Here is a 24,443-nt window from a genome sequence, read left to right as displayed (position 1 = left end):
GTGGTTTACAAAGGTTGGGGTGTCACCATGCATGATTTTGGCAGGTGATACTACCAGTAAAGTTGGACAGTCGGAGAGGCCCCCACAAATAAACTATACCCTTCGCCTCCGGGCCAAAAGGCAACAGCAAAGGACCGGTTTCAAAGTCTCCCAATGCCATAGATGAGGAAAGACCAACAATGCTCCTAGCATCCATCTAAACCCAAGTGTTAACCAGGGAGCCAACAAGGCGGCATCCATGCCGAAGCATGGACTCGGGGCTAAGCCACATGTCCCAGAGCCCGGATAGCTCAGTCGGTAGAGCATCAGACTTTTAATCTGAGGGTCCAGGGTTCAAGTCCCTGTTTGGGTGATGTGTTTTATCAAAGGAAAACCAATGATAACATGAAGTCACATATAAATTGACCAAAAAAAAAACATAATACACACAGATTTAAACTTGAGATTGTTGCAAAAGTTGGCATGCAGTTATCCCGTCATTAGACTTGTGTTCTGAATAGACCGTTGTTTTGATTAGACATGTTCTGCCATAGTCATCCAGCCACTGCAGCTTTCCTTTGCAGGGGTGTCGTGAAGGAGAAATGGGATCACAGTTGAGGCATTAATAGTGAGAGGGCTATTACCACGTGGAACTTTCACAGGGGCAGCAAACTCTGCAGAGACAAGTCCCATTTGGGAGAAGTCATCATTGGGATTTGGGATGGATAGAGAAGAAAAGGGAAAGAGGACAACTCTCGATCAGAGAAGACGTCACCTGTGAGTCACTGGATCTGCCTGCAGTGCACAGGCTGCTGTCAGAGCCCGGATAGCTCAGTCGGTAGAGCATCAGACTTTTAATCTGAGGGTCCAGGGTTCAAGTCCCTGTTCGGGCGATGTGTTTTATCAAAGGAAAACCAATGATAACATAAAGTCACATATTAACCCCTTAAGGACTCAGGGTTTTTCAGTTTTTGCACTTTCGTTTTTTCCTCCTTACCTTTAAAAAATCATAACCCTTTCAATTTTCCACCTAAAAATCCATATTATGGCTTATTTTTTGCGTCGCCAATTCTACTTTGCAGTGACATTAGTCATTTTACCCAAAAATGCACGGCGAAACGAAAAAAAAAATAATTGTGCGACAAAATCGAAAAAAAAACGCCATTTTGTAACTTTTGGGGGCTTCTGTTTCTACGCAGTGCATATTTCGGTAAAAATTACACCTTATCATTATTCTGTAGGTCCATACAATTAAAATGATACCCTACTTATATAGGTTTGATTTTGTCGCACTTCTGGAAAAAATCATAACTACATGCAGGAAAATTTATACGTTTAAAAATGTCATCTTCTGACCCCTATAACTTTTTTATTTTTCCACGTACAGGGCGGTATGAGGACTCATTTTTTGCGCCGTGATCTGAAGTTTTTATTGGTATGATTTTTGTTTTGATCTGACTTTTTGATCACTTTTTATTCATTTTTTAATGTTATAAAAAGTTACCAAAATACGCTTTTTTGGAATTTGGAATTTTTTTGCGCGTACGCCATTGACCGTACGGCTTAATTAATTATATATTTTTATAGTTCGGACATTTACGCACGCGGCGATACCACATATGTTTATTTTTATTTTTTTTTACACTGTTTTATTTTTCTTATGGGAAAAGGGGGGTGATTCAAACTTTTATTAGGGAAGGGGTTAAATGACCTTTATTAACACTTTTTTTTTTTACTTTTTTTTTGCAGTGTTATAGGTCCCATAGGGACCTATAACACTGCACACACTGATCTCTCATCCTGATCACAGGCGTGTATTAACACGCCTGTGATCAGCATTATCGACGCTTGACTGCTCCTGCCTGGATCTCAGGCACGGAGCAGTCATTCGTCGATCGGACACCGAGGAGGCAGGTAAGAGCCCTCCCGGTGTCCGATCAGCTGTTCGGGACGCCGCGATTTCACCGCGGCGGTCCCGAACAGCCCGACTGAGCAGCCGGGATACTTTCAGTTTCACTTTAGAAGCGGCGGTCAGCTTTGACCGCCGCTTCTAAAGGGTTAATACCGCACATCGCCGCGATCGGCGATGTGTGGTATTAGCCGCGGGTCCCGGCCGTTGATTAGCGCCGGGACCCACGCGATATGATGCGGGATCGCGGCGCGATCCCGCTTCATATCGCGGGAGCCAGCGCAGGACGTAAATATACGTCCTGCGTCGTTAAGGGGTTAATTGACCAAAAAATACATAATGGACCCAGATTTAAACGTGAGATTGTTGCCAAAGTCGGCATGCAGTTATCACGTGATTACACTTGTGTTCTGAATAGACCGTTGTTTTGATTAGACATGTCCTGCCATAGTCATCCAGCGACCGCTGCTTTCCTTTGCAGGGGTGTCGTGAAGGAGAAATGAGATCACAGTTGAGGCATTAATAGTGAAAGGGCTTTCACAGGGGCAGCAAACTCTGCCGAGACAAGTCCCATTTGGGAGAAGTCATCATTGGGATTTGGCATGGATAGAGAAGAAAAGGGAAAGAGGACAACTCTCGATCAGAGAATACATCACCTGTGAGTCACTGAGTTAGAATAATGCTGAGTCTGCACTCAGTAGTCCCTGTGACAGATTCCAGAATCAGATACAGGGATCCCCTGTAGTTTACCTCTGTGTAACGACCCAATTGTTAACCCCTCCCCCTGTGCCCAATGTTTCTATGTATGGGGATGTCGGGAGAGATACCTGTGGGGCAAATGAACATTTGGCCGACGGTTATTGAAAATGTATGGTCACCTGTAGTCCATTGACTACTATAAAGATGATGCCCTTTGCAGGGAACCAAATGGTACATTGAGCATACTTTAAAACGAACTAGCAAAAGGCACATAAAGATATATATGTGTGAGTAAACTCATAGAATTACTGGGCTTGTTGCCCAGGGCAACAAGCCACCTACAATAATCAAATGATCCATTAGCATATCCACTCCCAGGATTCCAAGCTCTGCACTTACTGACTGCCGGGTGTCTCCTCGGGCTTAATCAGTACACTGTAGAAGGTTCTCTATACCTCACCAGTAGATCTTTAGCTTTGCGCAGTGGCAGTATCATAGCCCATGAGGGTCTACCGAGGCGTGATTATTGCTGATTGAAAACTTTTACCAATACCCCACTGTGATGACTTGAAATATAGTCAGAACTGGCAATTTTTGACAGTCTCTCAGGAGACTGACTTTTGTTGTTAATAACAGAATTCAGGAATGGTTTACTAAGGATGAGGCATCACCATGCATGTTCTTAGCCTGTGATATTACCAGTAAAGTCGGACAGTTGGAGAGGGCCCACTTCCCAAAAAAAACATACCCTTCACCTCTGAGCCAAAGTCCCCCATAGCTCTGGAAGGATGCCAACCCAAGTTCATGTTGCTAATAACAGAAATCAGGAATGGTTTACTAAGGATGAGGCGTCACCATGCATGTTTTTAGCCTGTGATATTACCATTAAAGTCGGACAGTTGGAGAGGGCCCACTTCCCAAAAAGACCATACCCTTCGCCTCTGAGCCAAAGTCCCCCATGGCCATAGCTCTGGAAGGATGCCAACCCAAGTATCAACCAGGGAGCAAACAGGGTGGTTTACAAAGGTTGGGGTGTCACCATGCATGATTTTGGCAGGTGATACTACCAGTAAAGTTGGACAGTCGGAGAGGCCCCCACAAACAAACTATACCCTTCGCCTCCGGGCCAAAAGGCAACAGCAAAGGACCGGTTTCAAAGTCTCCCAATGCCATAGATGAGGAAAGACCAACAATGCTTCTAGCATCCATCTAAACCCAAGTGTTAACCAGGGAGCCAACATGGCGGCATCCATGCCGAAGCATGGACTCGGGGCAAAGCCACATGTCCCAGAGCCCGGATAGCTCAGTCGGTAGAGCATCAGACTTTTAATCTGAGGGTCCAGGGTTCAAGTCCCTGTTCGGGCGATGTGTTTTATCAAAGGAAAACCAATGATAACATAAAGTCACATATTAATTGACCAAAAAATACATAATGGACCCAGATTTAAACGTGAGATTGTTGCCAAAGTCGGCATGCAGTTATCACGTGATTACACTTGTGTTCTGAATAGACCGTTGTTTTGATTAGACATGTCCTGCCATAGTCATCCAGCGACCGCTGCTTTCCTTTGCAGGGGTGTCGTGAAGGAGAAATGAGATCACAGTTGAGGCATTAATAGTGAGAGGGCTTTCACAGGGGCAGCAAACTCTGCCGAGACAAGTCCCATTTGGGAGAAGTCATCATTGGGATTTGGCATGGATAGAGAAGAAAAGGGAAAGAGGACAACTCTCGATCAGAGAAGACATCACCTGTGAGTCACTGAGTTAGAATAATGCTGAGTCTGCACTCAGTAGTCCCTGTGACAGATTCCAGAATCAGATACAGGGATCCCCTGTAGTTTACCTCTGTGTAACGACCCAATTGTTAATCCTTCCATAATGTCTGGCTGTGGCTAACCCCTCCCCCCTCCATAGTGAACACATGAACGTTTGGCTGTGCCCAATGTTTCTATGTATGGGGATGTCGGGAGAGATACCTGTGGGGCAAATGAACATTTGGCCGACGGTTATTGAAAATGTATGGTCACCTGTAGTCCATTGACTACTATAAAGATGATGCCCTTTGCAGGGAACCAAATGGTACATTGAGCATACTTTAAAACGAACTAGCAAAAGGCACATAAAGATATATATGTGTGAGTAAACTCATAGAATTACTGGGCTTGTTGCCCAGGGCAACAAGCCACCTACAATAAACAAATGAGCCATTAGCATATCCACTCCCAGGATTCCAAGCTCTGCACTTACTGACTGCCGGGTGTCTCCTCGGGCTTAATCAGTACACTGTAGAAGGTTCTCTACACCTCACCAGTAGATCTTTAGCTTTGCGCAGTGGCAGTATCATAGCCCATGAGGGTCTACCGAGGCGTGATTTTTGCTGATTGAAAACTTTTACCAATACCCCGCTGTGATGACTTGAAATATAGTCAGAACTGGCAATTTTTGACAGTCTCTCAGGAGACTGACTTTTGTTGTTAATAACAGAATTCAGGAATGGTTTACTAAGGATGAGGCATCACCATGCATGTTCTTAGCCTGTGATATTACCAGTAAAGTCGGATAGTTGGAGAGGGCCCACTTCCCAAAAAAACCATACCCTTCGCCTCTGAGCCAAAGTCCCCCATAGCTCTGGAAGGATGCCAACCCAAGTTCATGTTGCTAATAACAGAAATCAGGAATGGTTTACTAAGGATGAGGCGTCACCATGCATGTTTTTAGCCTGTGATATTACCATTAAAGTCGGACAGTTGGAGAGGGCCCACTTCCCAAAAAGACCATACCCTTCGCCTCTGAGCCAAAGTCCCCCATAGCCATAGCTCTGGAAGAATGCCAACCCAAGTATCAACCAGGGAGCAAACAGGGTGGTTTACAAAGGTTGGGGTGTCACCATGCATGATTTTGGCAGGTGATACTACCAGTAAAGTTGGACAGTCGGAGAGGCCCCCACAAACAAACTATACCCTTCGCCTCCGGGCCAAAAGGCAACTGCAAAGGACCGGTTTCAAAGTCTCCCAATGCCATAGATGAGGAAAGACCAACAATGCTCCTAGCATCCATCTAAACCCAAGTGTTAACCAGGGAGCCAACAAGGCGGCATCCATGCCGAAGCATGGACTCGGGGCAAAGCCACATGTCCCGGAGCCCGAATAGCTCAGTCGGTAGAGCATCAGACTTTTAATCTGAGGGTCCAGGGTTCAAGTCCCTGTTCGGGCGATGTGTTTTATCAAAGGAAAACCAATGATAACATAAAGTCACATATTAATTGACCAAAAAATACATAATGGACCCAGATTTAAACGTGAGATTGTTGCCAAAGTCGGCATGCAGTTATCACGTGATTACACTTGTGTTCTGAATAGACCGTTGTTTTGATTAGACATGTCCTGCCATAGTCATCCAGCGACCGCTGCTTGCCTTTGCAGGGGTGTCGTGAAGGAGAAATGAGATCACAGTTGAGGCATTAATAGTGAGAGGGCTTTCACAGGGGCAGCAAACTCTGCCGAGACAAGTCCCATTTGGGAGAAGTCATCATTGGGATTTGGCATGGATAGAGAAGAAAAGGGAAAGAGGACAACTCTCGATCAGAGAAGACATCACCTGTGAGTCACTGAGTTAGAATAATGCTGAGTCTGCACTCAGTAGTCCCTGTGACAGATTCCAGAATCAGATACAGGGATCCCCTGTAGTTTACCTCTGTGTAACGACCCAATTGTTAATCCTTCCATAATGTCTGGCTGTGGCTAACCCCTCCCCCCTCCATAGTGAACACATGAACGTTTGGCTGTGCCCAATGTTTCTATGTATGGGGATGTCGGGAGAGATACCTGTGGGGCAAATGAACATTTGGCCGACGGTTATTGAAAATGTATGGTCACCTGTAGTCCATTGACTACTATAAAGATGATGCCCTGTGCAGGGAACCAAATGGTACATTGAGCATACTTTAAAACGAACTAGCAAAAGGCACATAAAGATATATATGTGTGAGTAAACTCATAGAATTACTGGGCTTGTTGCCCAGGGCAACAAGCCACCTACAATAAACAAATGAGCCATTAGCATATCCACTCCCAGGATTCCAAGCTCTGCACTTACTGACTGCAGGGTGTCTCCTCGGGCTTAATCAGTACACTGTAGAAGGTTCTCTATACCTCACCAGTAGATCTTTAGCTTTGCGCAGTGGCAGTATCATAGCCCATGAGGGTCTACCGAGGCGTGATTATTGTTGATTGAAAACTTTTACCAATACCCTGCTGTGATGACTTGAAATATAGTCAGAACTGGCAATTTTTGACAGTCTCTCAGGAGACTGACTTTTGTTGTTAATAACAGAATTCAGGAATGGTTTACTAAGGATGAGGCATCACCATGCATGTTCTTAGCCTGTGATATTACCAGTAAAGTCGGACAGTTGGAGAGGGCCCACTTCCCAAAAAAACCATACCCTTCGCCTCTGAGCCAAAGTCCCCCATAGCTCTGGAAGGATGCCAACCCAAGTTCATGTTGCTAATAACAGAAATCAGGAATGGTTTACTAAGGATGAGGCGTCACCATGCATGTTTTTAGCCTGTGATATTACCATTAAAGTCGGAAAGTGGGAGAGGGCCCACTTCCCAAAAAGACCATACCCTTCGCCTCTGAGCCAAAGTCCCCCATAGCCATAGCTCTGGAAGGATGCCAACCCAAGTATCAACCAGGGAGCAAACAGGGTGGTTTACAAAGGTTGGGGTGTCACCATGCATGATTTTGGCAGGTGATACTACCAGTAAAGTTGGACAGTCGGAGAGGCCCCCACAAACAAACTATACCCTTCGCCTCCGAGCCAAAAGGCAACAGCAAAGGACCGGTTTCAAAGTCTCCCAATGCCATAGATGAGGAAAGACCAACAATGCTTCTAGCATCCATCTAAACCCAAGTGTTAACCAGGGAGCCAACAAGGCGGCATCCATGCCGAAGCATGGACTCGGGGCAAAGCCACATGTCCCAGAGCCCGGATAGCTCAGTCGGTAGAGCATCAGACTTTTAATCTGAGGGTCCAGGGTTCAAGTCCCTGTTCGGGCGATGTGTTTTATCAAAGGAAAACCAATGATAACATAAAGTCACATATTAATTGACCAAAAAATACATAATGGACCCAGATTTAAACGTGAGATTGTTGCCAAAGTCGGCATGCAGTTATCACGTGATTACACTTGTGTTCTGAATAGACCGTTGTTTTGATTAGACATGTCCTGCCATAGTCATCCAGCGACCGCTGCTTTCCTTTGCAGGGGTGTCGTGAAGGAGAAATGAGATCACAGTTGAGGCATTAATAGTGAGAGGGCTTTCACAGGGGCAGCAAACTCTGCCGAGACAAGTCCCATTTGGGAGAAGTCATCATTGGGATTTGGCATGGATAGAGAAGAAAAGGGAAAGAGGACAACTCTCGATCAGAGAAGACATCACCTGTGAGTCACTGAGTTAGAATAATGCTGAGTCTGCACTCAGTAGTCCCTGTGACAGATTCCAGAATCAGATACAGGGATCCCCTGTAGTTTACCTCTGTGTAACGACCCAATTGTTAATCCTTCCATAATGTCTGGCTGTGGCTAACCCCTCCCCCCTCCATAGTGAACACATGAACGTTTGGCTGTGCCCAATGTTTCTATGTATGGGGATGTCGGGAGAGATACCTGTGGGGCAAATGAACATTTGGCCGACGGTTATTGAAAATGTATGGTCACCTGTAGTCCATTGACTACTATAAAGATGATGCCCTTTGCAGGGAACCAAATGGTACATTGAGCATACTTTAAAACGAACTAGCAAAAGGCACATAAAGATATATATGTGTGAGTAAACTCATAGAATTACTGGGCTTGTTGCCCAGGGCAACAAGCCACCTACAATAAACAAATGATCCATTAGCATATCCACTCCCAGGATTCCAAGCTCTGCACTTACTGACTGCCGGGTGTCTCCTCGGGCTTAATCAGTACACTGTAGAAGGTTCTCTATACCTCACCAGTAGATCTTTAGCTTTGCGCAGTGGCAGTATCATAGCCCATGAGGGTCTACCGAGGCGTGATTATTGCTGATTGAAAACTTTTACCAATACCCCGCTGTGATGACTTGAAATATAGTCAGAACTGGCAATTTTTGACAGTCTCTCAGGAGACTGACTTTTGTTGTTAATAACAGAATTCAGGAATGGTTTACTAAGGATGATGCATCACCATGCATGTTATTACCAGTAAAGTCGGACAGTTAGAGAGTGCCCACTTCCCAAAAAAACCATACCCTTCGCCTCTGAGCCAAAGTCCCCCATAGCTCTGGAAGGATGCCAACCCAAGTTCATGTTGCTAATAACAGAAATCAGGAATGGTTTACTAAGGATGAGGCGTCACCATGCATGTTTTTAGCCTGTGATATTACCATTAAAGTCGGACAGTTGGAGAGGGCCCACTTCCCAAAAAGATCATACCCTTCGCCTCTGAGCCAAAGTCCCCCATAGCCATAGCTCTGGAAGGATGCCAACCCAAGTATCAACCAGGGAGCAAACAGGGTGGTTTACAAAGGTTGGGGTGTCACCATGCATGATTTTGGCAGGTGATACTACCAGTAAAGTTGGACAGTCGGAGAGGCCCCCACAAACAAACTATACCCTTCGCCTCCGGGCCAAAAGGCAACTGCAAAGGACCGGTTTCAAAGTCTCCCAATGCCATAGATGAGGAAAGACCAACAATGCTTCTAGCATCCATCTAAACCCAAGTGTTAACCAGGGAGCCAACAAGGCGGCATCCATGCCGAAGAATGGACTCGGGGCAAAGCCACATGTCCCAGAGCCCTGATAGCTCAGTCGGTAGAGCATCAGACTTTTAATCTGAGGGTCCAGGGTTCAAGTCCCTGTTTGGGCGATGTGTTTTATCAAAGGAAAACCAATTTAAACGTGAGATTGTTGCCAAAGTCGGCATGCAGTTATCACGTGATTACACTTGTGTTCTGAATAGACCGTTGTTTTGATTAGACATGTCCTGCCATAGTCATCCAGCGACCGCTGCTTTCCTTTGCAGGGGTGTCGTGAAGGAGAAATGAGATCACAGTTGAGGCATTAATAGTGAGAGGGCTTTCACAGTTGCAGCAAACTCTGCCGAGACAAGTCCCATTTGGGAGAAGTCATCATTGGGATTTGGCATGGATAGAGAAGAAAAGGGAAAGAGGACAACTCTCGATCAGAGAAGACATCACCTGTGAGTCACTGAGTTAGAATAATGCTGAGTCTGCACTCAGTAGTCCCTGTGACAGATTCCAGAATCAGATACAGGGATCCCCTGTAGTTTACCTCTGTGTAACGACCCAATTGTTAATCCTTCCATAATGTCTGGCTGTGGCTAACCCCTCCCCCCTGTGCCCAATGTTTCTATGTATGGGGATGTCGGGAGAGATACCTGTGGGGCAAATGAACATTTGGCCGACGGTTATTGAAAATGTATGGTCACCTGTAGTCCATTGACTACTATAAAGATGATGCCCTTTGCAGGGAACCAAATGGTACATTGAGCATACTTTAAAACGAACTAGCAAAAGGCACATAAAGATATATATGTGTGAGTAAACTCATAGAATTACTGGGCTTGTTGCCCAGGGCAACAAGCCACCTACAATAATCAAATGATCCATTAGCATATCCACTCCCAGGATTCCAAGCTCTGCACTTACTGACTGCCGGGTGTCTCCTCGGGCTTAATCAGTACACTGTAGAAGGTTCTCTATACCTCACCAGTAGATCTTTAGCTTTGCGCAGTGGCAGTATCATAGCCCATGAGGGTCTACCGAGGCGTGATTATTGTTGATTGAAAACTTTTACCAATACCCTGCTGTGATGACTTGAAATATAGTCAGAACTGGCAATTTTTGACAGTCTCTCAGGAGACTGACTTTTGTTGTTAATAACAGAATTCAGGAATGGTTTACTAAGGATGAGGCATCACCATGCATGTTCTTAGCCTGTGATATTACCAGTAAAGTCGGACAGTTGGAGAGGGCCCACTTCCCAAAAAAACCATACCCTTCGCCTCTGAGCCAAAGTCCCCCATAGCTCTGGAAGGATGCCAACCCAAGTTCATGTTGCTAATAACAGAAATCAGGAATGGTTTACTAAGGATGAGGCGTCACCATGCATGTTTTTAGCCTGTGATATTACCATTAAAGTCGGAAAGTGGGAGAGGGCCCACTTCCCAAAAAGACCATACCCTTCGCCTCTGAGCCAAAGTCCCCCATAGCCATAGCTCTGGAAGGATGCCAACCCAAGTATCAACCAGGGAGCAAACAGGGTGGTTTACAAAGGTTGGGGTGTCACCATGCATGATTTTGGCAGGTGATACTACCAGTAAAGTTGGACAGTCGGAGAGGCCCCCACAAACAAACTATACCCTTCGCCTCCGAGCCAAAAGGCAACAGCAAAGGACCGGTTTCAAAGTCTCCCAATGCCATAGATGAGGAAAGACCAACAATGCTTCTAGCATCCATCTAAACCCAAGTGTTAACCAGGGAGCCAACAAGGCGGCATCCATGCCGAAGCATGGACTCGGGGCAAAGCCACATGTCCCAGAGCCCGGATAGCTCAGTCGGTAGAGCATCAGACTTTTAATCTGAGGGTCCAGGGTTCAAGTCCCTGTTCGGGCGATGTGTTTTATCAAAGGAAAACCAATGATAACATAAAGTCACATATTAATTGACCAAAAAATACATAATGGACCCAGATTTAAACGTGAGATTGTTGCCAAAGTCGGCATGCAGTTATCACGTGATTACACTTGTGTTCTGAATAGACCGTTGTTTTGATTAGACATGTCCTGCCATAGTCATCCAGCGACCGCTGCTTTCCTTTGCAGGGGTGTCGTGAAGGAGAAATGAGATCACAGTTGAGGCATTAATAGTGAGAGGGCTTTCACAGGGGCAGCAAACTCTGCCGAGACAAGTCCCATTTGGGAGAAGTCATCATTGGGATTTGGCATGGATAGAGAAGAAAAGGGAAAGAGGACAACTCTCGATCAGAGAAGACATCACCTGTGAGTCACTGAGTTAGAATAATGCTGAGTCTGCACTCAGTAGTCCCTGTGACAGATTCCAGAATCAGATACAGGGATCCCCTGTAGTTTACCTCTGTGTAACGACCCAATTGTTAATCCTTCCATAATGTCTGGCTGTGGCTAACCCCTCCCCCCTCCATAGTGAACACATGAACGTTTGGCTGTGCCCAATGTTTCTATGTATGGGGATGTCGGGAGAGATACCTGTGGGGCAAATGAACATTTGGCCGACGGTTATTGAAAATGTATGGTCACCTGTAGTCCATTGACTACTATAAAGATGATGCCCTTTGCAGGGAACCAAATGGTACATTGAGCATACTTTAAAACGAACTAGCAAAAGGCACATAAAGATATATATGTGTGAGTAAACTCATAGAATTACTGGGCTTGTTGCCCAGGGCAACAAGCCACCTACAATAAACAAATGATCCATTAGCATATCCACTCCCAGGATTCCAAGCTCTGCACTTACTGACTGCCGGGTGTCTCCTCGGGCTTAATCAGTACACTGTAGAAGGTTCTCTATACCTCACCAGTAGATCTTTAGCTTTGCGCAGTGGCAGTATCATAGCCCATGAGGGTCTACCGAGGCGTGATTATTGCTGATTGAAAACTTTTACCAATACCCCGCTGTGATGACTTGAAATATAGTCAGAACTGGCAATTTTTGACAGTCTCTCAGGAGACTGACTTTTGTTGTTAATAACAGAATTCAGGAATGGTTTACTAAGGATGATGCATCACCATGCATGTTATTACCAGTAAAGTCGGACAGTTAGAGAGTGCCCACTTCCCAAAAAAACCATACCCTTCGCCTCTGAGCCAAAGTCCCCCATAGCTCTGGAAGGATGCCAACCCAAGTTCATGTTGCTAATAACAGAAATCAGGAATGGTTTACTAAGGATGAGGCGTCACCATGCATGTTTTTAGCCTGTGATATTACCATTAAAGTCGGACAGTTGGAGAGGGCCCACTTCCCAAAAAGATCATACCCTTCGCCTCTGAGCCAAAGTCCCCCATAGCCATAGCTCTGGAAGGATGCCAACCCAAGTATCAACCAGGGAGCAAACAGGGTGGTTTACAAAGGTTGGGGTGTCACCATGCATGATTTTGGCAGGTGATACTACCAGTAAAGTTGGACAGTCGGAGAGGCCCCCACAAACAAACTATACCCTTCGCCTCCGGGCCAAAAGGCAACTGCAAAGGACCGGTTTCAAAGTCTCCCAATGCCATAGATGAGGAAAGACCAACAATGCTTCTAGCATCCATCTAAACCCAAGTGTTAACCAGGGAGCCAACAAGGCGGCATCCATGCCGAAGAATGGACTCGGGGCAAAGCCACATGTCCCAGAGCCCTGATAGCTCAGTCGGTAGAGCATCAGACTTTTAATCTGAGGGTCCAGGGTTCAAGTCCCTGTTTGGGCGATGTGTTTTATCAAAGGAAAACCAATTTAAACGTGAGATTGTTGCCAAAGTCGGCATGCAGTTATCACGTGATTACACTTGTGTTCTGAATAGACCGTTGTTTTGATTAGACATGTCCTGCCATAGTCATCCAGCGACCGCTGCTTTCCTTTGCAGGGGTGTCGTGAAGGAGAAATGAGATCACAGTTGAGGCATTAATAGTGAGAGGGCTTTCACAGTTGCAGCAAACTCTGCCGAGACAAGTCCCATTTGGGAGAAGTCATCATTGGGATTTGGCATGGATAGAGAAGAAAAGGGAAAGAGGACAACTCTCGATCAGAGAAGACATCACCTGTGAGTCACTGAGTTAGAATAATGCTGAGTCTGCACTCAGTAGTCCCTGTGACAGATTCCAGAATCAGATACAGGGATCCCCTGTAGTTTACCTCTGTGTAACGACCCAATTGTTAATCCTTCCATAATGTCTGGCTGTGGCTAACCCCTCCCCCCTGTGCCCAATGTTTCTATGTATGGGGATGTCGGGAGAGATACCTGTGGGGCAAATGAACATTTGGCCGACGGTTATTGAAAATGTATGGTCACCTGTAGTCCATTGACTACTATAAAGATGATGCCCTTTGCAGGGAACCAAATGGTACATTGAGCATACTTTAAAACGAACTAGCAAAAGGCACATAAAGATATATATGTGTGAGTAAACTCATAGAATTACTGGGCTTGTTGCCCAGGGCAACAAGCCACCTACAATAATCAAATGATCCATTAGCATATCCACTCCCAGGATTCCAAGCTCTGCACTTACTGACTGCCGGGTGTCTCCTCGGGCTTAATCAGTACACTGTAGAAGGTTCTCTATACCTCACCAGTAGATCTTTAGCTTTGCGCAGTGGCAGTATCATAGCCCATGAGGGTCTACCGAGGCGTGATTATTGCTGATTGAAAACTTTTACCAATACCCCGCTGTGATGACTTGAAATATAGTCAGAACTGGCAATTTTTGACAGTCTCTCAGGAGACTGACTTTTGTTGTTAATAACAGAATTCAGGAATGGTTTACTAAGGATGAGGCATCACCATGCATGTTCTTAGCCTGTGATATTACCAGTAAAGTCGGACAGTTGGAGAGGGCCCACTTCCCAAAAAAAACATACCCTTCACCTCTGAGCCAAAGTCCCCCATAGCTCTGGAAGGATGCCAACCCAAGTTCATGTTGCTAATAACAGAAATCAGGAATTGTTTACTAAGGATGAGGCGTCACCATGCATGTTTTTAGCCTGTGATATTACCATTAAAGTCGGACAGTTGGAGAGGGCCCACTTCCCAAAAAGACCATACCCTTCGCCTCTGAGCCAAAGTCCCCCATGGCCATAGCTCTGGAAGGATATCAACCCAAGTATCAACCAGGGAGCAAACAGGGTGGTTTACAAAGGTTGGGGTGTCACCATGCATGATTTTGGCAGGTGATACTACCAGTAAAGTTGGACAGTCGGAGAGGCCCCCACAAACAAACTATACCCTTCGCCTCCGGGCCAAAAGGCAACAGCAAAGGACCGGTTTCAAAGTCTCCCAATGCCATAGATGAGGAAAGACCAACAATGCTTCTAGCATCCATCTAAACCCAAGTGTTAACCAGGGAGCCAACATGGCGGCATCCATGCCGAAGCATGGACTCGGGGCAAAGCCACATGTGCCAGAGCCCGGATAGCTCAGTCGGTAGAGCATCAGACTTTTAATCTGAGGGTCCAGGGTTCAAGTCCCTGTTCGGGCGATGTGTTTTATCAAAGGAAAACCAATGATAACATAAAGTCACATATTAATTGACCAAAAAATACATAATGGACCCAGATTTAAACGTGAGATTGTTGCCAAAGTCGGCATGCAGTTATCACGTGATTACACTTGTGTTCTGAATAGACCGTTGTTTTGATTAGACATGTCCTGCCATAGTCATCCAGCGACCGCTGCTTTCCTTTGCAGGGGTGTCGTGAAGGAGAAATGAGATCACAGTTGAGGCATTAATAGTGAGAGGGCTTTCACAGGGGCAGCAAACTCTGCCGAGACAAGTCCCATTTGGGAGAAGTCATCATTGGGATTTGGCATGGATAGAGAAGAAAAGGGAAAGAGGACAACTCTCGATCAGAGAAGACATCACCTGTGAGTCACTGAGTTAGAATAATGCTGAGTCTGCACTCAGTAGTCCCTGTGACAGATTCCAGAATCAGATACAGGGATCCCCTGTAGTTTACCTCTGTGTAACGACCCAATTGTTAATCCTTCCATAATGTCTGGCTGTGGCTAACCCCTCCCCCCTCCATAGTGAACACATGAACGTTTGGCTGTGCCCAATGTTTCTATGTATGGGGATGTCGGGAGAGATACCTGTGGGGCAAATGAACATTTGGCCGACGGTTATTGAAAATGTATGGTCACCTGTAGTCCATTGACTACTATAAAGATGATGCCCTTTGCAGGGAACCAAATGGTACATTGAGCATACTTTAAAACGAACTAGCAAAAGGCACATAAAGATATATATGTGTGAGTAAACTCATAGAATTACTGGGCTTGTTGCCCAGGGCAACAAGCCACCTACAATAAACAAATGAGCCATTAGCATATCCACTCCCAGGATTCCAAGCTCTGCACTTACTGACTGCCGGGTGTCTCCTCGGGCTTAATCAGTACACTGTAGAAGGTTCTCTACACCTCACCAGTAGATCTTTAGCTTTGCGCAGTGGCAGTATCATAGCCCATGAGGTTCTACCGAGGCGTGATTATTGCTGATTGAAAACTTTTACCAATACCCCGCTGTGATGACTTGAAATATAGTCAGAACTGGCAATTTTTGACAGTCTCTCAGGAGACTGACTTTTGTTGTTAATAACAGAATTCAGGAATGGTTTACTAAGGATGAGGCATCACCATGCATGTTCTTAGCCTGTGATATTACCAGTAAAGTCGGACAGTTGGAGAGGGCCCACTTCCCAAAAAAACCATACCCTTCGCCTCTGAGCCAAAGTCCCCCATAGCTCTGGAAGGATGCCAACCCAAGTTCATGTTGCTAATAACAGAAATCAGGAATGGTTTACTAAGGGTGAGGCGTCACCATGCATGTTTTTAGCCTGTGATATTACCATTAAAGTCGGACAGTTGGAGAGGGCCCACTTCCCAAAAAGACCATACCCTTCGCCTCTGAGCCAAAGTCCCCCATAGCCATAGCTCTGGAAGGATGCCAACCCAAGTATCAACCAGGGAGCAAACAGGGTGGTTTACAAAGGTTGGGGTGTCACCATGCATGATTTTGGCAGGTGATACTACCAGTAAAGTTGGACAGTCGGAGAGGCCCCCACAAACAAACTATACCCTTTGCCTCCGGGCCAAAAGGCAACTGCAAAGGACCGGTTTCAAAGTCTCCCAATGCCATAGATGAGGAAAGACCAACAATGCTCCTAGCATCCATCTAAACCCAAGTGTTAACCAGGGAGCCAACAAGGCGGCATCCATGCCGAAGCATGGACTCGGGGCAAAGCCACATGTCCCAGAGCCCGGATAGCTCAGTTGGTAGAGCATCAGACTTTTAATCTGAGGGTCCAGGGTTCAAGTCCCTGTTTGGGCATGTGTTTTATCAAAGGAAAACCAATGATAACATAAAGTCACATATTAATTGACCAAAAAATACATAATGGACCCAGATTTAAACGTGAGATTGTTGCCAAAGTCTCACTCAAAAATAATGATCACAAGGATCAATGACCCTAATGAGGGGTGGACTAAACATATGTTTGTTTAATACCTCAACTCAGCCCAAAAGGACTGAGCAAAAAGTCCACTTTTTATCCCTCACTTGATTAAAACTTAACTTTTAATTAAACAATAAAGTGGATATATAGAGCTATAAGTGATTTTAAAAGATCCAGCATATTCGCACCACATATATTAATGTACTTATTGTCCCTAGGGACCAACTGAATATGGAAATCTGCTCAGCGCATCTGCAGAATGCGCTGATTAAGGGTGCTTTTGCTGATATTAAAATGCTACCACACTGTCCCTCCTAACATGTTTCGCCACCAAAGTGACGTCTTCAGAGGTTAGGGAACAATGGCTATAAGAACGCCGCGTAGGGGGTTTATATAACCTCCCTTACCAAGGTCACAGCCCCTTCCTGTGTTTAACCCTCCAATAGGGAACTATCAATAGGATTGGCAGTTCACCTACCCAATTGCCAGGATTATTAGATTAGCCAATCACAATAGTGACACCTGGGCAGGTAATTACCTCCCAGAGTATACGTTAAATTACCTGTCTATCTTCCCCAACTGCAATCTGATAGGTCAATTCGTTGCCACTCACGGAGCTCCGTCAGTTCCGGTTCCTTCTGCGCTGAATCGAGTCAGGTACCTAATGCGCCTGTGTAAAAACCACGCTTGCGCTCTGAGTTGTAAACAAAAAAACGTCACTCGTAAGCTAGCGCATGCGCCCATCCACCAATCAATCGCGCATGCGAAAAAACTTAGAAAGTAGAACGTAGTGGCCGGAACGAGAACGCGCATGCGGGAAAACTTAGAACTGGAAGAGTGGCAACTGCAGATTCAACATGCATAGGGGAAGACTAAGTTTAAGGGCTACTCACTAATAATGGCTTAAATCCAACCTACAAAAATTGTTGATCATTGTAACGGAACCAATATAATTATTCCTATTTACAATATAATTATTCCTTTTTACAATTTTGGATCCATTACTAGGTAAGTATATTCCAATAAGGAAAAGGGGAGAAAAAAGGCAACTGTCAATCATATAGGATTTACTTACAGAATGTTGTGTACAAGGAATTAGAATTAAGATTAACGAGGTTCCATATACGATACTAGATATAATGGAATAAACCAAATATCCCATATACATCTACCTTTATTGGGTGTATGCCTCATACTCTATACTGGACCTTTCTTCAAGGATTAATTGCTGGCCAGCAAATAAATCCTGAGTATACCTTCACAGATCAAATTGCAGTATGAAGTGATTCATGTAGCAAACTCAATGGTTTATGAAAGTGTAAACATACTAAGTATGTATCAAAGAGTATACCTCAAATGCAAGCATGTTTCCACATGTGTAAGGTAAGTAGTCCAAGTGAAATTTACAATGAATAGATTCCATAGTCATCATACACATAGAACAAAACGAAAAATATATAAATTGTAGAAAAACAGGAAGGGAAACTGTCATAATGTATTATGGGCGTAGCTCAACAATCAATGCTATTTTCAATACAAATGTTAGTATAGATAAACTGTCACTGCTGGAGGTATGTCTCACTTTACAAAAATGTCTTGCTTCAAAGGAAAGCCGAAAAAGTAAAGCCCTCATTCAGACCTAATGGGCTTCTAGATTTCAATTTGAAAATCCAAAATGCTTCTTCCTTGAGAAGTTTACGGTTCAAATTTCCCCGTCGTGGTCCTAAATTGCACTTTTGAATGCCCCAAAATTTCAACAGGGTGACATTACCACTGTGAACTTCCCTAATATGTCTGGACAGAGGGGTATCCATATGGGTATTAATTGTGCTCAAATGTTTGGATATTCTCCTCCGTAGTTGTTGAATAGTTTTACCCACGTATAATTTCGGACATGGGCACTGGGCCGCATACACCACCCCAGTCGTTTGACAATTTATAAAGGTCTGAATCTTATAGCTCTTATTATCCACCGGATTAGTAAATTCTTTTGTTCTGGGCATAAACTTACAAAAAGTGCAACTTCCACAGGGGTAAGAACCAGTGGTTGGTGACTTCAGCCACATTTGCATATTGTTCTCAGAGTAGAAACTATGAACAAGAGACTCCTTCACGTTCCGTCCTCTGCGATACGTTATTGCTGGTCTTTGGGGTAATACTTCTCTGAGGTCCATATCACTCATAAGTAGGGGCCAAAATTTATTCAATATCCTTACCACTTGATTATTGTTAGAGTCATATGTACCAATACAGCGTATGACCTTTCCAGATACATTAGTGCTTCTAGATTGATTAGACAATAAATAACTACGTGGTGTCGCTCTCGCTCTGGCATAGGCTCTATGGAGCCACTTTTTGGGATAACCTCGACTCAGGAATCTCTCATACAGCTCCTTACATTCCTTCTGAAAGGCCTCCTCACTAGAACAGTTTCTCTTAGCCCGTAAATACTGGCCTATCGGTATCCCTCTTTTGAGGGGAGGAGGGTGGAAACTATCCCAGTGAAGAAAACTGTTAGTAGACGTTTCTTTTCTATGTATGTTGGTATGTACTGTCCCATCTAAATCGAGTGATATAACCAAATCTAAAAAAGTGATCGTGTTAGTGTGAATTTCCGAAGTGAATTTCATACCTATATTATTTGTGTTTAGTGCTGTTACAAATGAATTAAATTCAGTGATGGTGCCATCCCAAAAAATCAAAATATCATCGATAAATCTCCCCCAAAATAAAATGTGATTGGTGAAATCAGAAAACTCAGAAAAAACTATCGTGTTCTCCCACCACCCTAACAATAAATTAGCATAATTAGGTGCGCAGGCCGTGCCCATTGCGGTGCCTTTTATCTGAAAATAAAATTTACGATCAAACAAAAAGAAATTATGTGTAAGTAAAAAACGTAAAAGTGTTAACAAAAATTCATTGTGACGGTGAAGGTGAGTACCCCTAGTGTTCAAAAAATATTCCGTGGCTTGAATTCCTAAATCATGAGAGATGTTCGTATACAGGGACTCCACATCCAAACTGGCAATAAGTGTTGTTACTGGAAACGTCAATTCTTGTAGTTTCGTAACTACATCTTTGGTGTCCCGCAAATAAGACGGTAGACTTGTTACAAATTGTGCAAGGAATTGATCTACGTATAAACTGATTCCCTGAGTCAGGTTGTCATTTCCCGAAACGATGGGACGACCGGGAATGGGTCGGGTTTTCTTGTGCACCTTAGGAAGTGCGTACATTGTTGCAATAGTTGGTGTAGGGTTATACAGAACTTTAAATTCATCCTCTGAAATCAAATTCTCACTTTTCGCTGTTATTAATATTGTCTTCAATTCTTTATTGAAGTCCTCCATAGGATTCTTGGGAAGGATGATATAGGTGGATCTATCATCCAATAACTGCATTACCATCCTTTTATAGTCATCTCTATCTAAAAGAACAATGTTACCTCCCTTGTCCGCTGGTTTGCAGACAAGGGAGTCATTGTTCGCCAATTCTCTTAATGCTCTTTTCTCTTCTTCCATTAAATTATCAAATCTAGTATTAGGTTGTAATTCTGTTATTTCTTGACAGACCATGTCTACAAAAGTGTCAATGTTCGAGAATTGGGATAGACTGGGAGTCATCGTCGATCTAGGGCGTAGACTCGAGAAGGGTGGATCCATCACCACTCCTTCTTCATTTTCTCTCTCTAACTCTTCCAAGATTTGAATGGCTTCTCTTTCTCTTTGATCATTATTAATCCCATTTCTTGACAAATTTAAGTGAACCTTATGTAGGGCCAATTTCCTCCCAAACAAGTTAATATCTTTAACCCATTCAAAGGATTTGAATCTCGGTGTAGGGGTAAATGATAACCCTTTCTGTAACACCCTCATTTGGCTCTCAGTCAGTTGATGTGAGGATAAATTATAAATCTGTAAATCTTGGGACCTAGATGTCAAAACATGTTGGGCCCCATCATCTTGTCCCGAGATATTATTCCCATCCCTAAAAAAGAGGGAGTTGCTGCTGTTGCTCCTACGCCAGTGGCTACCGAACCAGTCATAGCCGTTGTGGCTGTTGTTGATACCGAAACTGGTGGTGCTGTATTCGCAACGGGATGGTGTGCTAGCGGTGTTAACTGTAAAAAGGAGGATGAGCCAGAGACAGGTGGTATATATCCTCCTTGCAAGTTGTTCGGGTTCTGGAAGCTTGGATTTGGACCGGGGGGACATCTTGATTCACCAGATCTTGTGTTGACGGGTGATTTGCGTGTGGGTTGTCTACGTGAATAACCCCCTCTTCCCCCTCTTCTGCGTCCTCTATTATCTGTGTAATTATTGGGTCTCCCTTTATTGGAGTCCTCGGATTCAGAGATATCAGATTCTGAGATATCAGTATAGGGGTTGGGGTTATAATTGTAACTGTTATTCCTCTTAATGTAAATCACCCCTGTTTCAAAATCACGTTTATCGCGTATATATTTGCGATGTTTTCTTTCTTTAATTTCTTGCTGGTGGGACTCAATATGTTTTTGCAATTTGGACTCCAAATTGCTGAATTCCACACTTGTTTTAAAAACTTGTATTTCTGCGATCTGTTTCTCAAGTTGTGCCCCTGTTTTCCTTAACACTTGCTTCTCATAATTGAGAAGATATTCTTGCATACGAATAGTGCAATCCGTCAGGAGGTTTTGCCAACCCGCTATAAACTCAATATCCTCCTGATGAGAATTAGGTAGGATATTAATACGTAACCCACGATATGTTATTTTTTGTTGGGTGTAAGTTTCCAAGCTAGCCACCTCCCACCAAGAACGTAAGTGCTGTTTATATGTTTTTTGTAGATCCCTAAACGCAGACCAGATATCTATTTGGTCCAACGGAAGCCTATTACTGGAAAATACATGCGCTGCTTGACTCACAAAATTGTCAATATTAGGACCTGAAGACAAAAATCCTCCAGCCATGACACAAATGCACTCAGTGCAGGGTCAAAGGATTGGAGTGATTAACTCCTCTAATAGATACACTCAAAAATAATGATCACAAGGATCAATGACCCTAATGAGGGGTGGACTAAACATATGTTTGTTTAATACCTCAACTCAGCCCAAAAGGACTGAGCAAAAAGTCCACTTTTTATCCCTCACTTGATTAAAACTTAACTTTTAATTAAACAATAAAGTGGATATATAGAGCTATAAGTGATTTTAAAAGATCCAGCATATTCGCACCACATATATTAATGTACTTATTGTCCCTAGGGACCAACTGAATATGGAAATCTGCTCAGCGCATCTGCAGAATGCGCTGATTAAGGGTGCTTTTGCTGATATTAAAATGCTACCACACTGTCCCTCCTAACATGTTTCGCCACCAAAGTGACGTCTTCAGAGGTTAGGGAACAATGGCTATAAGAACGCCGCGTAGGGGGTTTATATAACCTCCCTTACCAAGGTCACAGCCCCTTCCTGTGTTTAACCCTCCAATAGGGAACTATCAATAGGATTGGCAGTTCACCTACCCAATTGCCAGGATTATTAGATTAGCCAATCACAATAGTGACACCTGGGCAGGTAATTACCTCCCAGAGTATACGTTAAATTACCTGTCTATCTTCCCCAACTGCAATCTGATAGGTCAATTCGTTGCCACTCACGGAGCTCCGTCAGTTCCGGTTCCTTCTGCGCTGAATCGAGTCAGGTACCTAATGCGCCTGTGTAAAAACCACGCTTGCGCTCTGAGTTGTAAACAAAAAAACGTCACTCGTAAGCTAGCGCATGCGCCCATCCACCAATCAATCGCGCATGCGAAAAAACTTAGAAAGTAGAACGTAGTGGCCGGAACGAGAACGCGCATGCGGGAAAACTTAGAACTGGAAGAGTGGCAACTGCAGATTCAACATGCATAGGGGAAGACTAAGTTTAAGGGCTACTCACTAATAATGGCTTAAATCCAACCTACAAAAATTGTTGATCATTGTAACGGAACCAATATAATTATTCCTATTTACAATATAATTATTCCTTTTTACAATTTTGGATCCATTACTAGGTAAGTATATTCCAATAAGGAAAAGGGGAGAAAAAGGGCAACTGTCAATCATATAGGATTTACTTACAGAATGTTGTGTACAAGGAATTAGAATTAAGATTAACGAGGTTCCATATACGATACTAGATATAATGGAATAAACCAAATATCCCATATACATCTACCTTTATTGGGTGTATGCCTCATACTCTATACTGGACCTTTCTTCAAGGATTAATTGCTGGCCAGCAAATAAATCCTGAGTATACCTTCACAGATCAAATTGCAGTATGAAGTGATTCATGTAGCAAACTCAATGGTTTATGAAAGTGTAAACATACTAAGTATGTATCAAAGAGTATACCTCAAATGCAAGCATGTTTCCACATGTGTAAGGTAAGTAGTCCAAGTGAAATTTACAATGAATAGATTCCATAGTCATCATACACATAGAACAAAACGAAAAATATATAAATTGTAGAAAAACAGGAAGGGAAACTGTCATAATGTATTATGGGCGTAGCTCAACAATCAATGCTATTTTCAATACAAATGTTAGTATAGATAAACTGTCACTGCTGGAGGTATGTCTCACTTTACAAAAATGTCTTGCTTCAAAGGAAAGCCGAAAAAGTAAAGCCCTCATTCAGACCTAATGGGCTTCTAGATTTCAATTTGAAAATCCAAAATGCTTCTTCCTTGAGAAGTTTACGGTTCAAATTTCCCCGTCGTGGTCCTAAATTGCACTTTTGAATGCCCCAAAATTTCAACAGGGTGACATTACCACTGTGAACTTCCCTAATATGTCTGGACAGAGGGGTATCCATATGGGTATTAATTGTGCTCAAATGTTTGGATATTCTCCTCCGTAGTTGTTGAATAGTTTTACCCACGTATAATTTCGGACATGGGCACTGGGCCGCATACACCACCCCAGTCGTTTGACAATTTATAAAGGTCTGAATCTTATAGCTCTTATTATCCACCGGATTAGTAAATTCTTTTGTTCTGGGCATAAACTTACAAAAAGTGCAACTTCCACAGGGGTAAGAACCAGTGGTTGGTGACTTCAGCCACATTTGCATATTGTTCTCAGAGTAGAAACTATGAACAAGAGACTCCTTCACGTTCCGTCCTCTGCGATACGTTATTGCTGGTCTTTGGGGTAATACTTCTCTGAGGTCCATATCACTCATAAGTAGGGGCCAAAATTTATTCAATATCCTTACCACTTGATTATTGTTAGAGTCATATGTACCAATACAGCGTATGACCTTTCCAGATACATTAGTGCTTCTAGATTGATTAGACAATAAATAACTACGTGGTGTCGCTCTCGCTCTGGCATAGGCTCTATGGAGCCACTTTTTGGGATAACCTCGACTCAGGAATCTCTCATACAGCTCCTTACATTCCTTCTGAAAGGCCTCCTCACTAGAACAGTTTCTCTTAGCCCGTAAATACTGGCCTATCGGTATCCCTCTTTTGAGGGGAGGAGGGTGGAAACTATCCCAGTGAAGAAAACTGTTAGTAGACGTTTCTTTTCTATGTATGTTGGTATGTACTGTCCCATCTAAATCGAGTGATATAACCAAATCTA

At 43.8% G+C, this 24,443-nt stretch overlaps 18 non-coding genes across 18 annotated transcripts; all 18 read left to right on the top strand.

Annotated features, from left to right (window-relative positions):
• Window positions 1-279: 279 nt before the first annotated feature.
• Window positions 280-352, top strand: TRNAK-UUU (transfer RNA lysine (anticodon UUU)). The gene has a single exon. It is a non-coding gene; the product is annotated as a tRNA-Lys (tRNA).
• Window positions 353-799: 447 nt separating this feature from the next.
• TRNAK-UUU (transfer RNA lysine (anticodon UUU)) lies at window positions 800-872 on the top strand. Its single transcript has one exon. It is a non-coding gene; the product is annotated as a tRNA-Lys (tRNA).
• Window positions 873-3,059: 2,187 nt separating this feature from the next.
• LOC130268098 (U4 spliceosomal RNA) lies at window positions 3,060-3,200 on the top strand. The gene has a single exon (XR_008843466.1). It is a non-coding gene; the product is annotated as a U4 spliceosomal RNA (small nuclear RNA).
• A 679-nt stretch (window positions 3,201-3,879) lies between these two features.
• On the top strand, window positions 3,880-3,952 carry TRNAK-UUU (transfer RNA lysine (anticodon UUU)). The gene has a single exon. It is a non-coding gene; the product is annotated as a tRNA-Lys (tRNA).
• A 955-nt stretch (window positions 3,953-4,907) lies between these two features.
• Window positions 4,908-5,048, top strand: LOC130268051 (U4 spliceosomal RNA). The gene has a single exon (XR_008843421.1). It is a non-coding gene; the product is annotated as a U4 spliceosomal RNA (small nuclear RNA).
• A 679-nt stretch (window positions 5,049-5,727) lies between these two features.
• On the top strand, window positions 5,728-5,800 carry TRNAK-UUU (transfer RNA lysine (anticodon UUU)). The gene has a single exon. It is a non-coding gene; the product is annotated as a tRNA-Lys (tRNA).
• Window positions 5,801-6,755: 955 nt separating this feature from the next.
• LOC130268103 (U4 spliceosomal RNA) lies at window positions 6,756-6,896 on the top strand. The gene has a single exon (XR_008843472.1). It is a non-coding gene; the product is annotated as a U4 spliceosomal RNA (small nuclear RNA).
• Window positions 6,897-7,575: 679 nt separating this feature from the next.
• TRNAK-UUU (transfer RNA lysine (anticodon UUU)) lies at window positions 7,576-7,648 on the top strand. The gene has a single exon. It is a non-coding gene; the product is annotated as a tRNA-Lys (tRNA).
• A 955-nt stretch (window positions 7,649-8,603) lies between these two features.
• On the top strand, window positions 8,604-8,744 carry LOC130268049 (U4 spliceosomal RNA). The gene has a single exon (XR_008843419.1). It is a non-coding gene; the product is annotated as a U4 spliceosomal RNA (small nuclear RNA).
• A 666-nt stretch (window positions 8,745-9,410) lies between these two features.
• TRNAK-UUU (transfer RNA lysine (anticodon UUU)) lies at window positions 9,411-9,483 on the top strand. The gene has a single exon. It is a non-coding gene; the product is annotated as a tRNA-Lys (tRNA).
• An 875-nt stretch (window positions 9,484-10,358) lies between these two features.
• Window positions 10,359-10,499, top strand: LOC130268102 (U4 spliceosomal RNA). The gene has a single exon (XR_008843471.1). It is a non-coding gene; the product is annotated as a U4 spliceosomal RNA (small nuclear RNA).
• Window positions 10,500-11,178: 679 nt separating this feature from the next.
• Window positions 11,179-11,251, top strand: TRNAK-UUU (transfer RNA lysine (anticodon UUU)). The gene has a single exon. It is a non-coding gene; the product is annotated as a tRNA-Lys (tRNA).
• Window positions 11,252-12,206: 955 nt separating this feature from the next.
• Window positions 12,207-12,347, top strand: LOC130268047 (U4 spliceosomal RNA). The gene has a single exon (XR_008843418.1). It is a non-coding gene; the product is annotated as a U4 spliceosomal RNA (small nuclear RNA).
• Window positions 12,348-13,013: 666 nt separating this feature from the next.
• On the top strand, window positions 13,014-13,086 carry TRNAK-UUU (transfer RNA lysine (anticodon UUU)). Its single transcript has one exon. It is a non-coding gene; the product is annotated as a tRNA-Lys (tRNA).
• Window positions 13,087-13,961: 875 nt separating this feature from the next.
• Window positions 13,962-14,102, top strand: LOC130268046 (U4 spliceosomal RNA). The gene has a single exon (XR_008843417.1). It is a non-coding gene; the product is annotated as a U4 spliceosomal RNA (small nuclear RNA).
• Window positions 14,103-14,781: 679 nt separating this feature from the next.
• TRNAK-UUU (transfer RNA lysine (anticodon UUU)) lies at window positions 14,782-14,854 on the top strand. The gene has a single exon. It is a non-coding gene; the product is annotated as a tRNA-Lys (tRNA).
• A 955-nt stretch (window positions 14,855-15,809) lies between these two features.
• On the top strand, window positions 15,810-15,950 carry LOC130268000 (U4 spliceosomal RNA). The gene has a single exon (XR_008843374.1). It is a non-coding gene; the product is annotated as a U4 spliceosomal RNA (small nuclear RNA).
• A 679-nt stretch (window positions 15,951-16,629) lies between these two features.
• On the top strand, window positions 16,630-16,702 carry TRNAK-UUU (transfer RNA lysine (anticodon UUU)). Its single transcript has one exon. It is a non-coding gene; the product is annotated as a tRNA-Lys (tRNA).
• Window positions 16,703-24,443: the final 7,741 nt, after the last annotated feature.

Source organism: Hyla sarda, chromosome 4, assembly GCF_029499605.1.
Source record: "Hyla sarda isolate aHylSar1 chromosome 4, aHylSar1.hap1, whole genome shotgun sequence".
NCBI lineage: Eukaryota > Metazoa > Chordata > Amphibia > Anura > Hylidae > Hyla > Hyla sarda.
This window is presented reverse-complemented; position numbering and strand designations above follow the sequence as displayed.